The following is an 11897-nucleotide window of genomic DNA, read 5'->3' as shown; positions in this document are numbered from 1 at the left end:
TTTCTGAAATTCCCTTGTTTTCTCTATCATCCAGCGAATGTTGGCAATTTGATCTCTAGTTCCTCTTCCTTTTTGAAACACAGCTTGGGCATCTGGAAGTTCTTGGTTTCCATAATGATGAACCCTAGCATGCAAGATTTTAAGGATGACTGGTTGTCCTAGCACTGAGTAATTTATATTTGAGCTTAACTTAAAAATTTTTTTACAATAAGGAAATGTCAAAAAATTATATTGGAAAAATGAATTAAAGTATTTGGTGTTACTGATATTGAGGATAAATACAGTAGGTTAAGGAAATAAAGTTATTATGATTTTTCTAAATATTCCTAGTAAATATGTAAACTGCCTCAGTTTTTGTCAGCATAACTGAGAAAGAGAAATGTAGAAAAGTTTCTTCACGGAATAAAGTGAAATTCTTGGACTTTCTTTTGGCAAGTATTTATACAGTGCTGTTACACTATGCTATCATTCCACGTGGATAGCATGTGGCTATGGTAGACATGTTCTTATTGCAAATGAGATATGATTTGATGCCTCTATTTGCCTAAGAAACCCTCTAGAGCATAATTAGTGTCTCCCTTAGTCTTTATTCTCAGTGTCTGGCACAGGGTCATCCTTGAGTATAGGAGAATTGATTTTGTATCCACCTTCTTTTGGTCCCAGGATGTTGCTATGGTCTTTCTTTGTTATGTCCTTTTAAGGAAAGTTTTCTTATTCCTGATCCACCACATAGCAACTTTGGTAGATAAAATTTGAAAAAACACAAATATAAAAATTAAATACCTGAATCAGGTAGCCCATCCACATAAGAAATTATCAAACTATTGTGGTCGGCATTGGTGCAGTTTGACAATATTCCAAGTTCTTAACTAGTCCAGGATACTTGATAGGAAAGTACTTCCAGGTTTCTTATTGTTGGGGTGGGGCCATGTGATTAGTAAGGCCAAGAAATTATGGGCTGAACTGACTTGCTGGCTAAACGTTTAATTGCATGTACAAAGTTCTCCAAAGTGTTCTTTCTCTCTCTCTCTCTCTCTCTCTCTCTCTCTCTCTTCTCTTTGGGACGGTTTTCAACATTTTTCAAGATATTGGTTGCTAAGTCATCTTGGATTCTTAAATGACTACAGTGACTGGATTTTCAACAAACGCATAGTGTGATCAGGGCTTCCTGTGGGGCTCAGAGGTAAAGAATCTGCCTGCCAAGCAGGAAATGGTGAGATGTGGGTTCTGTTCCTGGATTGGGAAGACCTCTTGGAGGAGGAAATGGCAACCCACTCTTGCCTGGGAAAGTTCCATGGACAGAGGAGCCTGGCAGGCTACAGATTTAGGGGTCTGCAGAAAAGTCAGATGCAACTAAGTGACTGAGCATGCACACCCGTAGTGTGATCAAGGAATAAATCTTTGTTATATTAAGCCACTGACACTTTGAACTTGTTTGTCACTGTAGGATAACTTAGACTATTCTGATTACATATAACACATTTCGTTATATGAAATACATTTTTAAAATTCTAAAGTACACTCTTGAAGTCAGAAATTATATATGACCGCACTATATTTTATAAAATGGATTAAAAAAATTCTATGTATATATATATATTTTTTTTATTTAAACAAATCAGACAATACACATAAGCATGTGTGTAAGCATATATACACAATAAAGGTACAAAAAAGACCAGAAACTGAATGGACCTAACAGAAGCAGAAGACATTAAGAAGAGATGGCAAGAATACACAGAACAGCTATACGAAAAAAGATCTTCATGACCCAGATAACCACAATGGTGTGATCACTCACCTAGAGCCAGACATCCTGGAATGCAAAGTCAAGTGGGCCTTAGGTAGCATCACTACAGACAAAGCTAGTGGAGATGATGGAATTTCAGTTGAGCTATTTCAAATCCTAAAAGATGAAGCCGTGAAAGTGTTGTACTCAATATGCCAGCAAATTTGGAAAACTCAGCAGTGGCCACAAGACTGGAAAAAGTCAGTTTTCATTTCAATCCCAAAGAAAGGTAATAGCAAAGGATGTTAAAGCTACTGCACAATTTCACTCATCTCACATGCTAGCAAAGTAACGCTCAAAATTCTCCAAGCCAGGCTTCAATAGTATGTGAACCGTGAACTTCCACATATTCAAGCTCGTTTTAAAAAAGTTAGAGGAACCAGAGATCAGATTGTCAACATCCATTGGATCATCAAAAAAGCAAGAGAGTTCCAGAAAAACATCTACTTCTCTTTTATTGATTATGCCAAAGCCTTTGACTGTGTGGATCACAACAAACTATGGAGAATTCTTCAAGAGATGGACTACCAGACCACCTGACCTGCCTCCTAAGAAATCTGTATGGAGGTCAAAAAGCAACAGTTAGAACTGGACATGAAACAACAAACTGGTTCCAAATTGGGAAAAGAGTACATTAAGGCTGTATATTGTCACCCTGCTTATTTAACTTATATGCAGAGTACATCATGCGAAATGCCAGGCTGGATGAAGCACAAGCTGGAATCAAGTTTGCCTGGCAAAATATCAATAACCTCAGATATGCATATGACACCACCCTTATGGCAGAAAGTGAAGAAGTAAAGAGTCTCTTGATGAAAGTGAAAGTGGAGAGTGAAAGAGTTGGCTTAAAACTCAACATTCAGAAAACTAAGATCATGGCATCTGGTCCCATCACTTCATGGCAAATAGATGGGGAAAGAATGGAAACAGTGAGAGACTTTATTTTTCTGGGCTCCAAAATCACTGCAGATGGTGACTACAGCCATGAAATTAAAAGATGTTTGCTCCTTGGAAGAAAAGCTATGAGCAACCTAGACAGCATATTAAAAAGCAGAGACATTACTTTGCCAACAAAGGTCCGTCTAGTTAAGGCTATGGTTTTTCCAGTGGTCATGTATGGATGTGAGAGTTGGACTATAAAGAAAGCTGAATGCCAAAGAATTGATGTTTTTGAACTGTGGTGTTGGAGAAGACTCTTGAGAGTCTCTTGGACTGCAAAGAGATCCAATCAGTCCATCCTAAAGGAAATCAGTCCTGAACATTCATTGGAAGGACTGATGCTGAAGCTGAAACTCCAATAGTTTGGCTACCTGATGCGAAGAACGGACTCATTGGAAAAGACCCTGATTCTGGGAAAGATTGAAGGTGGGAGGAGAAGGGGACAACAGAGGATGAGATGGTTGGATGGCATCATTGACTCGATGGACATGAGTTTGTGTAAGCTCCAGGAGTTGGTGATGGACAGGGAAGCCTGGCATGCTGCAGTCCATGGGGTTGCAAAGAGTCGGACATGACTGAGTGAGTGAACTGAACTGAAGCATATACACACTAACACAAAACATTTTTGAAATAAATCAACTTGGATCCCCTTGCCCAGAAATGGGTTACATTAGCTTATGTACATGTAATTTGAAGTATTTCATTGGTCATATTTAGAAATGAAAAGATAAACAGATAAAAACATTTACACAAATAATTCAAATGATATATAAATTACATATGAGTTCACTTGAATATAAAACAAAAATGAAATTGAAACATAGAAAAATATTTTTCTCAATTTTTAAAAATTGTTAACATCTAGGAATTTTTTTTTTTTTTTTTTTTTGCCAGAGATACTAAGTAAGTACCTTTGGAACTAATTTATATATTTGTTTTTAAAGAAAAATTAGGTTTTACTTATGAAAGGTGTATGTATATGGTTATGCTAACAAAAAGGGGGTTTATGTCTTAGGTTTACATATTGAAATGATTAAAGTTTAAATTAGACTATGTCTGTTATCACACATATTAATTGGAAAACGAATATGTATGACTCAGGGAACTCAAATGGGGCTCTGTGACAAACTAGAGGTATGAGATGGGGTGTGAGTTGGGAGGAGGTTCAAGAGGGAGGGGGCATATGTATACCTATTGCTGATTCATGTTGATGTATGGTGGACACCAACACAATATTGTAAAGCAATTATCCTTCAATTAAAAATAAATTTATTTAAAAAAAGAAAGAACATGGATGGAGAAGTAGAGGGGTTGGAATTGCCCATAGGTGGATGGTTTTGGATGGATGAGTATAGTGGATTCATTATAATTGTCTATTTTTTTCCTAAGACTTCATTTTCTTTTTAGAACAGTTTTAGTTTCACAGCAAAATTAAGAGGGAGAGGAAATTGACAAAGACTTCCAAGATATCCCCTGCTCCTAAACATATATAGTCTATCTACTTTTATGCATATTTGCAATTCTCTGTAATATAAAACCATAATTTAAAAAAGAGACTCCAGATTCTAAAATGTAAGTCTATTTAAAACAACCTGGGCACTCCACTAAAGGGTCTCTCTTGAACACAAGCTGATAGGTGGCTAAAATATTGGGGGAAGGCTTTGAGAAAGTGGACAGATGTGCATTAGGAATTGGTGTAACAGCACTGAAACCAGTGTTACTTGTGACTGCTCCTCTCCAAATTTCCATAAGCGGGTGGTAATACTCCAAACCCAATTATCCTGCCTTCTGTTCTGCTGGCTGACCACTGGATTGATGATAGAGCAAAGTTAACAAAATTAAACAAAACAGGGATTTCATGTAAAAGGGATTTCTCCTCGCCTTTGTGATAAGGTGTATTATCATCATTATGAAAGGTTTTAACTAAGTGAGGCATTTTTATATTACCTGTAAAATACATTTTAAAGTGCTAACCTTGAGAAGAATAACCCTGATTAATTATAGTTCCCAATAATTAATTCACTCTTTTAAATTTTTTATCCAATTATAATCCTTCTTCCTAGCTGGTTTCCACTGTAATCACTCATGTTCTGTAAGAATAAAATACTCCGAAATGGACCTAATTCAGCAACCTGAATAGAGCAGCACTAATTATAAATGTAAACTGTAAAGAATGTCAAAAATAATTTGACAGATTTTTTTTTCCCTGTGACAACTTAAGGAATTAATAGGTTCAGCTCAAATGTATCTCTTTTAAATTTCCACACAGATACTCTCATTTCTGCATACATCTTTTCAGAGCTGCTAGAAGATGAGCTCTTTGAAACTATTAGCTGTTTTTTCCCCTGTAATCCTCAAAATGACAAACATTAAAAAAAATTAAAAACCCAGCTGCACACAAAACCAAAATAAATGGACAAACAAAATAATAAAAGAAGGAGTATTTTAAATATGTATAATAGAAAAAAATCCCTTGTTTGGAAATCATCAACCCTTGTGTAAAAATTTGGGGTAGGCGTTTTCTTCTAAGAACATTGAGGGCCAAATTTTACCTTCAAGATTTTTCCTGATTAAATGAGAACAAATCTGCAGGGAAAAAGAAAAAGAAGCAACCTAGTAGAACACACCGGAACAGCTAAATTTTTATTGGGATGATTGAGAAGAGGAAAGCTTTGAACATTTTTTTTTTTCTCTATAGTGAAAACTATGAATTCCACTAACAAGTTTTCATTAAGTAATATGGTAAAGGACTTGCTTTGGAAGACTAGAATTTCTGTTAGAAATTACTTGTTATCTAGCTTTGGGGCTGTAAGTGCTACATATTAAAAGAAATTATTAAAGGGATCTGGAGGAGCATGCCAATTCTTTGGTGGCATGCGAGAGAAAATATTCATCACCATGGGGAATCTGAGAGATTAATGGCAGGGTGTTAATATCACAAGCTAAAAAGTTAGATTTGTCAGGTGCTCAGGATTTTTATCCAGGATGCTGTTCTGCAGAATGGTCAATTTTTTTCCCCATGAATTTGGAAATGTGGACTAATGAATATCAGCTGAGCAATCCTGTGATTCAATTCTCAGGCATCATTTGCTAATGTAGGTACTGGTAAAAATGAAGGAGTCCAGCAGCCATCCAGTTCTGCTGCTGCTGCTGCTAAGTCACTTCAGTCGTGTCTGACTCTGTGTGACCCCATAGACAGCAGCCCACGAGGCTCCCCCGTCCCTGGGATTCTCCAGGCAAGAACACTGGAGTGGGTTGCCATTTCCTTCTCCAATGCAGGAAAGTGAAAAGTAAGAGTGAAGTCGCTCAGTCGTGTCCGACTTTTAGCGACCCCATGGACTGCAGCCCACCAGGCTCCTCCGTCCATGGGATTTTCCAGGCAAGAGTACTGGAGTGGGTTGCCATTGCCTTCTCCCCATCCAGTTCTGGTACCAGTGAAATTTACTTCAGGCTAACACAGAAAGTATCATCATTTAGCAGACTATCTCACATGAGGTTGAAATGATGAAAAGTAACTAAAAGCTAGAAACTGTGTAAATGGAACCAAGCAAAGTGTTCTGTGATGAGATGTTTGGGAATTTAAAGAGATAGAAATATGGAATCCCTACAAGTATGTATTTTTTGACTCTCTACAAAAAATCTGATTTTTTTTTTAATCTAATAATAGTTTTTCTTGTTTTTGTTAAATCCACACTTAGGTTTTCAACAATCATTCCTTCAAAAAATACCATCTGAGTTTTCAGGAGCCAGGAGTGGAATCAGTGATTCCACAACTAATAAATAAATAAATAGGGGATTGAGTCATCTCCAAAGAATCGATACAGTGCCCCAGTTTAGTGACTAAGACGGATTCCCTTGGAAACCTTGGGCAGAGAAGAAAGAATTAAAATAAGGGATAAAAAAGGAGATAAAAATTGAAACTCATTTGTTCCTTTCTCTCAAGTTCATCACCCTCACTGAATGAAGCTTATAATAAGAAAAGACATCTTTATTCCTCAGTTCAGTTGAGTTCAGTCACTCAGTCGTGTCTGACTCTTTGTGTCCCCATGGACTGCAGCATGCCAGGCCTCCAGAGTTTACCCAAACTCATGTCCATTGAGTCAGTGATGCCATCCAACCATCTCATCCTCTGTTGACGCCTTCTCCTGCCTTCAATCTTTCCCAGCATCAAGGTCTTTTCAAATGAGTCAGTTCTTCACAACAGGTGGCCAAAGTATTGGAGTTTCAGCTTCAATATCAGTCCTTAGTACCCATCTTTTGTTCATTTGACCCAGGAGCTGCTGCTGCTGCTAAGTCGCTTCAGTCGTGTCCAACTCTGTGCGACCCCATAGACGGCAGCCCACCAGTCTCCCCGGTCCCTGGGATTCTCCAGGCAAGAACACTGGAGTAGGTTGCCATTTCCTTCTCCAATGCATGAAAGTGAAAAGTGAAAGGGAAGTCACTCAGTCGTGTTTGACTCTTCGCGACCCCATGGACTGCAGCCTACCAGGCTCCTCTGTCCATGGGAATTTCCAGGCAAGAGTACTGGAGTGGGGTGCCGCAGAGGCATACATATATTTCTTGGTCATTACATGCTTACAGATATTAGGATGCTACTGCATTATGCAGGGATATGATTGTGTAGTCTTATAATTTTTCTATTAATGAAAGCCTTACAATGTGGCCATTATTATTCTCCATTTGTCATTGAAGGACCAGTTCCTGCTGCCTACTCTCTGGCTTTGCTGAATCTGGAACTCCCTCGGCATCTCTTTGCCCTTTAGACCTTTGATACAAAGTAGGAATAACTTGTAATTGAATCCTTTATGAACAATATCCTGTTTTGCCTTTTAGAAGGTTCTGAATATGGATTTACCTTCTCATTTATGGCTTTGGTTAGTCACTCTGTAAATTCACTTTTCTATTCTGATCAGTCTTTACTCAAAACTATAAACCTCCATTTCTGAATATCTACCCTCCCTTGGCTGCCTTACTTACTACATTAATATCTGAGTTTTATTCCACAAAAATTAAAAAAAAAAAAAAAAGAGAGAGAGAGAGAAGAAAAAATGACTATCAAATCTAGGCACAAACTCCAGTTATCTCTCTTGAGGTAAATCAATTGCCAATTGCCAAGGGCAGGGGGACACTAAAAGAATACCTAAACTCCCCAGAGTTTAGGTCCGAATTCTATTCATTTTAGACCCGAATTGTCTGTTGGCCATTTGACTACCAATCTGTGCATGGAATGTGGCAGAAACATTCTTTACACTGTAAATTGATGTCACCATTTTCTGGAGTACTATTGAAAACAGAAAAGTGTGTTTCATATTTATTTCTTTACTTCATATTAAAGTAAAATATATGAGGTAGATATCTTGGATGGTTTTGATTGATAACTTAAACTCTCACTGGTCAGTCCTCAGACTGCTAGAAATTAGTAGAGATTCTAAATACATTTTTGTGTGTGTGTATTTATGCGGGTGTATACATTTTCTGAGTGCATGCTAAGTTGCTTCAGTCGTGTCTAACACGGTGTGACCTTATGGACTATAGCCCGCCAAGCCCTCTGTCCATGGGATTCTCCAGGCAAGAATACTGGAATGGGTTGTCATGCCCTAGGAGATCTTGCCGACCCAGAGATCAAACCTGCGTCGCATATGTCTCCTGCATTGGTAGGTGGATTCTTTACCACTAATGCCAGCTGGGTAGCCCAACATTTTCTGTATTAGATAACTAATTTGAATCCCAGAACTTTGTGGCTTCAATAACCATACTTTTATTACATTTTAAAAAATTTATGTATCATTTTTTTAAATTATTTAAGTACAGTTGCTTTACTCATCCCCTTTTGGTGTTCATAAGTTGTTGTTGTTGTTGTTTTAAGGTCTGTATCTCTATTTCTAGTTTGCAAAAGGTCCATTTGTACCATTTTTTCCCTAGATTCCACATATATGTGTTAATATACAATATGTGTTTTTCTCTTTCTGACTTGCTTCACTCTACAACAGTCTCTAGGTCCATCCACATCTCTGCAAATGGCACAATTTTGTACCTTTTTATATTTTAAAGCAATCAGGAGTTATTTATCCTGGTAAGGATAATTAAATTCATGTAAATGAAATTGTGCTACATGTTTGAAATTACAGGTTTGGGAGATTTTTTAAAAAAGATTTCTTCAAGGAAAAGACATGTAATTCTCAATAATACCTCAGTGATCAGAGATGGATACAGAAAGTGAGAAGAGAAAAATTTTACAGAGTTTCTCTTTTACTTTGTTGAGAGACTGGACTAAACAATGATGTTGGTCTAGGAGATGAACATAGTATCTGAAATCAGCATTTGGATGGGGGTAATTTAAATCACAAACAAACTATCCGAGTGGAAAGGACTATTGGCTGAATTACCAGCTGAAAGCACTCTTTATGGAAAATATTCACAAAGTCCCTAACACAATATTGATGGGCACAGGATGAACTACCACTCAGCAGGCACCAAATCCATTTCACTAATTTCCCTGGTCAGAAGAAAAGACACTAACCCAGAATGGAGCCAATCAGCAAAGCCAAGGTGCGCCATGCAAGCTGTACACACTGGCAAATCCATAAATCTATTGTAATTGAGGTAGTCTCTTTATTTAGAGAAGGAGAAACATTTTGAAAAGCTTCATTTTTTATCAAAGAACTACAGAGATTATAAGAAAGTTAATTATCTAGAACTAATCTATTTTTAAGAAGAAATATTTAAATATAAAGTTAACAATAACAAATATTAGTTACTGAATACCCATACTGTTTACCTGAATACATTATTTAATTATATTTATCACACAAACTCTTTAAATTGTGTATAATTATTTCCATTTAATAAATGAAATAACTGAACCTTGGGAAAACAGTAACATGGTCAGGGGAGACAGACTCATTTAATCTAATAACAAAGTTCTCCCCTCCACAATGACTATGTGAATGAAGAAACTAAAACCCAGATGAACACATTTTTCCTTATATCTAATGCATAGGATAATTTAGGGGGTTAAATTCTGAAAGGTAATTCATATTTTCTGATGATCCAATTATCACTCTTTATTTTTAAAAGGGAAATAATCATAGCAAACAACCATGAGGCCAAGAAGTAGAACATCTAAGAGAAAAGCCAAACACTTTAATGTTCATTCGTTCATAGCATTCATTCACACAAATATGTACTCAGTATCCTAAAGCACAGGGCTACTTAAGCAGTTTTTTCCCTAAGTAGCAACATAGACATCCTATCCTCCCACCCCCACAAGAATAAGATATATTCACAGCAAAATTAACTCCAGTTTTCTTTTCCTGAAGTGCATTGTGGGTATATGGCTATACATTCAGATTTTTTAAAAGAACCCCAATAAGGAAGGAAAAGGAATTAATTTAATATGAGATGCAAATGGAATATCAGTCCATTAACTCTTTATTAGATTGACAATGGAAAGTTAATTGATAACTCAGTAATTTTAACTGTAAGCATGGTAATCTGTAATCTTAGAATATAGGAAGAACAGAATCATTTGCTCAGAAAAGTTCACAGATAAGTTACTTCTAAAAGTTGCTAGTTGAATTTTTAAAAATCTATAAACACTCTGTTTTGAGAACTTGACACATAAGAGCCTGGAAATGCAACCCCTATAAAAAGTTCAATAATATTTTTCACAGAATTAGGATGAATAATTCTAAAAGGTGTATGGAACGCCAAAGATCCACAATAACCAAAGCAATCTTAAGAAAGAAGAACAAAGCTGGAGATATAATATGCCCTGGTTTTAAGCTATACTACAAAGCTATAGTAATCAAAAGAATATGGTATTGACATAAAGACACAGACCAGTGGAACAGAATAGAGAATCAAAATAAACCTACACATTATACAGTCAATTAATTTGCAACTGATGGCTAACATTATCCTATGGAGAAAGGAGAGTCTCTTTAATAAATGGTATTGGAAAAACTGGACAGACTCATGCAAAAAAATGAAACTAGACCACTATGTTATACTATACATAAAAGTTAACTCTAAATGGAATAAAGACTTAAATGTAAGACCTGAAACCATAGTACTCCTAAAAGAAAACACAGACATATAAACAAAAATAGAACTTGTAATTTCCTTGATATTGGTTTTGACATGAAATTTTTGGGTGTGATGTCCCAGTGCAAAAGCAGCAAAGGAAAAAATAAACAAGAACACTATATCAAACTAAAACACTTATTCACAGCAAAGGAATTCATCAACAAAATTAAAATACAGCCTACTGAATGAGAGAAATTATTTGCAAATTGTACATTTGACAAGGGATAATATCCCAAATATACAAAGAATTTGAAAAATTCAACAGTCAAAAAAAAAAAAAAAGTCACAATCTGGTTAAAAAAATGGGCAGAGGATCTACATAGACATTTTTTCCAAAGAAGATATATAAATGACCAACAGGCACACAAAAAGATGTTCAACATCTCTATTAGGGAAATGAAAATCAAAACCACAATAACATATCACTCACACCTGTTAGAATGATTATACAATCAAAAAGACAAGAAATGACAACCGTTGGCAAGGATGTAGAAAAAAGGGAACATTCCTACACTGTTGGTTGGAAAGTAAATTGGTGCAGCCATCATGGAAAACAGAATGATGTTTCCTCAAAAAATAAAAATGCAAAACTACCATATGATCCAGCTATTCCAATTACAGGCATTTATATGGAGAAAATGAAAACACAAATTAAAAAATATATATAAATGCACTATGTTCACTGTTGCATCATTTACCATAGCCAAGATATGGGAACAACTTAAATATCCATTGATGGATGCATGAATAAAGCAGATGTGATATACACACACACATATATATACACACATAATGGAAAACTGCTGTGCTGTGCTGTGCTGTGCTTAGTCGCTCAGTCATGTCCAGTACTTTGCGACCCCATCGACTGTAGCCCGCCAGGCTCCTCTGTCTATGGGGATTCTCCAGGCAAGAATACTGGAGTGGGTTGCCATGACCTCCTCCAAGGGATCTTCCCAACCCAGGAATCGAATCAGGGTCTCCTGCATTGCAGAAGATTCTTTACCAGCTGAGCTACCAGGAAAGCCCACAATGGCAAATCTCTTAGTTATTAAAAAAAAATAACATTTATCCAAAAACATAG

Source organism: Bubalus kerabau, chromosome 1 (genome assembly GCF_029407905.1).
Source record: "Bubalus kerabau isolate K-KA32 ecotype Philippines breed swamp buffalo chromosome 1, PCC_UOA_SB_1v2, whole genome shotgun sequence".
Lineage (NCBI taxonomy): Eukaryota > Metazoa > Chordata > Mammalia > Artiodactyla > Bovidae > Bubalus > Bubalus kerabau.
The sequence above is the reverse complement of the archived record's forward strand: the minus strand, read 5'-3'. Positions refer to the sequence as shown.